The sequence below is a fragment of the Ips typographus genome, linkage group LG1 (assembly GCF_016097725.1).
Source record: "Ips typographus isolate SLU linkage group LG1, UJ_Ityp_2.0, whole genome shotgun sequence".
NCBI lineage: Eukaryota > Metazoa > Arthropoda > Insecta > Coleoptera > Curculionidae > Ips > Ips typographus.
The window spans coordinates 20,923,654-20,929,152 of record NC_138422.1 but is presented as its reverse complement, the minus strand read 5'-3'; positions in this window follow the sequence as shown (position 1 = coordinate 20,929,152).

The following is a 5,499-nucleotide window of genomic DNA, read 5'->3' as shown; positions in this document are numbered from 1 at the left end:
AAGTATATGGCTTTATTTCGATCCGAATGAAGTTTTCAGACAATAACTTGAGTATAACTTATCAATTTTGAGTTTATGCCCTAGGTATACAGGGTGATTCACGCTGATGGTATATTGGAAGTATCTAGAGAGAACGACTCAAGATTTTTCGTTGAAGTTTGGAGTGGAGCCTAGGTTGGGTCCAAACTCTCTATCTAAAATATTTTGAACGGTGTTGCCAGATCAGTCAGAAAGAACACCCACTTTTGATTTTCAAATGGAACGCCCTGTTTCTAATCTCATTTTTGAATTTCTTGCAAGAAGGTTAGTAATTAATGTTGATACTTTCCTATACCTACCTTCTTAGTTCTTAGATATTTCATAAAAATGGTAAATTTGTCAGAAAAACAGTAGTCAGCAAAACAGTAAAAATGAAAAAACCTACAGGGTGGTCAACATTTAAGTCAGATAGATAGAAAAACTGCCAGAAGTTCGTTTTTTTAATGCAACCAAAATGTATTATGGTTTGTAATAAAAGAACATTAAATTTAGAACAATTCTATGTAACCTTTCCTATACCTAACTTCAACCGTTTCTGACTTATCGTTTTTCCTTAAAAAGTGCGTATAACTCCATACTAATCTGAATACGGACGATTGATTGCGCCCTTTAAGTCAGTTAATAAGTCAGGAACGGTTAAGTTAGGTATAGGAAATGTTTACATGGATTTGTTCTAAATTTAATGTTCTTTTATTACAGACCATAGAACACCGATGGGTCCATTTAAAAAAACGGAATTTTGCAGTTTTTTTATCTGTCCGACTAAAATATTGACCACTCTGTAGGTTTTTTTCATTTTCTGTCTCTGGGCTTTTCAACCATGTAGTATTGTCTAACTGAGGACAAAAGGTCACATCAGCAAACCTTTCAGGACTTGAGAATTTAATTAAAGTTTAGACTACCGTTTTGCTGACAAATTCACCATTTTTATAAAATATCTAAGAAACGGTGCAAGATAGGTATAGGAAAGTATTAACATTAATTACTAGCCTTCTTGCAAGGAATTCAATAATGAGATTAAAAACAGGGTGTTCCATTTGAAAATCAAAAGTTGGTGTTCCTTCCGACTGATCTGGCAACATCGTTAAGTCCAAAATATTTTTGAAAAAGAGTTTGGACATATTTTGGCGTCAGTGTTTACTGGAGTGTTTACAACTAACACATCAAATTCCATTTAGTTTTGTTAAGTTTATATGTTATTTTCATGGTATATTTTATTTATAAAACCATCAGATTCAGCACTGTAAATACCAAAATGGTATTTATTTTAAATCTTTAAAACTACCAGTAGGTAACCATAAAAACCACTAAGATATATGATGAAAATATCAACCTTTAGGTTTTATAAATGAGTTAAGACCTCATAGGCTGTTACAGACTGAAAATTACAGACAAACAGCTTTATGACAATAGTGGTAATAATACTATAAAGCATTTTTAAAACAATATATTGATGTTAAAGCACATAAGCTTTTAAATTAGATATAATAGATTGAGATTTGAGATTTGTTTATTTAACGACAGTATACATGATATCACAGACAAATATGTATGCGCAGCGAGTCACTTTAACTCAAGTAAATAATTCCTACAATCTACAATATAACAAAACACTAACAGATAAAACTTATACATGTATATACAAATATAAAATAACATACAAAACTGACGCCCAGTTTTAAAAAACATAATTAAAATATTCCTCCTCAGTATAAAAAGAAGCGTCAACAAAAACCTGCTTGACCGTCCTCTCAAAAGCACAGCCCTCCAGTGTCCTGATGCAATCAGGAAGCTTATTATAAAACCCTAAATTCGGACAATTTTTAGCAGAGACTTGAAGTCGCCTGCGAGGTTAACGCAATAAATTAGCGTTTTTGGTGTTAAACGAATGCACTTGAGAGTGCATGGTGTAAAGCGATTTACTCTTATGAATTTCATTTATGCAGCCCAACATATATGCCGATGGAAATGTTAAGATTTTCAAATCATTAAAATGCTGTCTACAAGAATCTCTAGGTCCAAGCCTCAACATGGTTCGGATCGCTCGCTTTTGGAGCCGGAAGATTCGAATAGAATGAGCAGAGCCACCCCAAACTGCTATACCATACTGAATTTTCGAGTGTAACAATGCAAAATATTCCGTTCTTAGGACTTTTAGTTCTAATGTGTCTCTCAGATGTCGCAACATAAATATGACAGTGGCAAGTTTATTGGAAAGGCAGTCAATATGCGCATTCCAACTCAGACGATCATCAATAGTCACTCCGAACAAAGTGACGGTATTACCCTTAGACACGTTATCCGAAGTAGAGCGAATCAACTCTTGAGTTTTAATGTGATTTAAGACTAATAATAGAGAACTTGGAAATATGTTTCAACAGTTTCTTAAAGCTGTCATAAAGTGTTGAAGTAGTTTAAAGCCATGAGTAGGATATATTTTATAACTTTTTCTTATTGTCATCTTATCATTCTAGCTTTTACTCAAAATTGGAAATAAAAACGTTTCAAAACGGTTTTAAAATTGCTTCATAAAGTTTTTTAAAGCTTATAAACTTTATTAAATATTGTTATTCCTAGTTTTGTTTAACTCGTGTTAAAGCATTCTTAAAGTCAAAAATGCTACTTGAGATTGTATACCAGGTGTCCAAGAGCACCCTGGACATAGGAGATTAACATGGAAAAATGATTTTGATTTTTTTGCGCCAGTACGGTTCATTTAATGGAAAAACGCTTTAGATAAAACTTGTAGAGCACATTTTCGGCTATCTACTTGTAATTTTTTCAATACAGTAGATTTGACCATTAAGACGAAAAACGGATCTAAAATTCGGAAATTTTAAATCTGCCGCCAAGCGGTCGTTAAGGAAAGTTTATATCCGGTCGTGCTACCAACCTTTCAAAATCATAACAAATCGTTGTCAGTCATTCTGTAATCAAAACATTCAAAACAAGTTTATTTAGTAATAATTTTGAGTTACTACCCACATACTGCGAAGAAAATACAAATAAATCGTGATAAAAACACTTTATCAGGAGCCACAGTCCAAAAATCTGGTAAGTTGCGTTCATAACCACATTCAATGTTTCTACTAAACTTATTTACTTTGTAGCAAAATTCTTTAAGAAAACACTGGTTTTGCTTGCAAATATTTAATGAGGATGACCGAATCACCTATCTCATCCTCTTCATAACACTACCAAACGATTTAAAATGATAAAAACAATGGACTAGGAAGGCCTGCAGATGTTTGAAGATAAGTTGCTTTACTATACAGGGACCACAAAAGAGGGTAAATACTTCCCTCAAAAGTGGTGCAATTTAGTGACCTATGTGACTGATAGTTTTATTGTATCCTTCTGTTTTGTAGAGTTATCAACACACCATAGTGTTTAAGTGGTTTTACATTGTATGATGTTAATAAAACGGCATTTTTTACCTAACTGATTGTCAATGTTTTTTCCCATCTTTACAGGGTAAGGTAAGTACTGATATTTAATTAGCTCCATTAGTTAACTTGAACATCATTCACCTACAAGGATACTTGTAAAATGTCTACTAACCAAAAATAGTTTATTTGCAAGTAATGTGTAACTCGAGTTCACATTTGATTAGTAAAGGTAGGTATGTCCTGTGAAATGGTGTATTGAATTAGAAGCAAATTGTTTCCCTTTAGAGACTTTCAATCACTACATTTCCACCTACCTTTGCTAATTTGGAACTCCACTATCATCCAAACAAACATTAGGTTAGTAAGACAAAGTTGTTTTTAGCATAGCTTGTATGGTGACAGGTTCACCCACTCACACTCAATCTGTGGAACAATCACTGTTTATGTGGTAAGACCAGTTTTCTTTGCCACCTATTGTACCTAAGCTTTTCACTTGAAGAAAATGTATACTGTACCTTGAACTGTGAATAAATAATTATTACAATGTTCAGTGTACAAAGTTTTATTTGGAACAATTGAGCGTGTGGAAAAAAGAACACAATTATAATGTTAATACCTAAACCTAGAATAGAACAGCTCATGTAGATAGCTCAATTGAAAAGTTGGTTTTTCGACAATACCTACCCATATACAAAAAGTTTTGTCACCTGACTGATAATTTGACTGTGTAAGTCTATATTCTCCTCTTAGAAGGGGTTTCTCAGAGGTTTTATAGCCAGTTTAAGATTATTCACATTTCACAGGCACATCAAATTTTGAGATTTAAGTCAGATATCAACACTGAATCATTTTAAGTTTTAGTTGCAACACTGGTGAAGACCCTCGCTGATGATAGTCCATGAAGTTAAGCACATTGAAACTAAATTACACCACTTTTGAAGGAAGTATTTGGCCCCTTTGTTGTTGTCCCTGTACAGTAGGAAACTTATCTTCAAAGATCTTCATTGTCCACTGTTTTCATCACTTTAAATCGTTTGGTAGTGTTATGAAGAGGCTTGAGATAGGTGATTCGGTCATCCTCATTAAATATTTGCAAGCAAAACCAGTGTTTTCTTTAAGAATTTTGCTACAAAGTAAATAAGTTTAGTAGAGACATTGAATGAGGTTATGAATGCAACTTACCAGATTTTTGGGCTGTGGCTACTGATAAAGTGTTTTTATCACGATTTATTTGTATTTTCTTCGCAGTATGTGGGTAGTAACTCAAAATTATTACTAAATAAACTTGTTTTGAATGTTTTGATTACAGAATGACTTGACAACGATTTGTTATGATTTTGAAAGGTTGGTAGCACGACCGGATATAAACTTTCCTTAACGACCGCTTGGCGGGAGATTTAAAATTTCCGAATTTTAGATCCGTTTTTCGTCTTAATGGTCAAATCTACGGTATTGAAAAAATTACAAGTTGATAGCCGAAAATGTGCACTACAACTTTTATCTAAAGCGTTTTTCCATTAAATGAACCGTACAGGCGCAAAAAAATCAAAACCGTTTTCCCATGTTAATCTCCTATGTCCAGGGTGCTCTTGGACACCTGGTATATATCTTGTGTGTAATAGTTGGATAAATTGGATTTTTTCTCTTGACAACAAACTCTTTCCTTCAATTTTCCCAGATCAAGCTCTTTGTTACTGCAACAACAGGGTATTTCTGCCCTGTAGGTATTGGGAAAAAATAAAGTCACTTTATAGCTCCACTATAAACCCATAAAACAGTTGGGTTTTCAACTTGAAACGTACCGCACGTCAGTTTTGTGAGTGCCATTTTCTGCCACTAAGAAACCACGTTTCTTAAAACGGTGTTCAGGGAAATTTGAAGTTGACGATCGAATTCCGCAGCCGGTCGAGTGAAGATGGTGGGACCTCTAAGTGGAAACGTGGATTCCTAAAAGTCTACGGGGAATTGTCTTGTGCGGTGCACTTCCAAGAGGTGGAAAGGGTGAAAACCTAGGAGAAGACCACGTGGATGTGACAGTGACGGTTACAGTTTCCAGGAGGAATGACTATAT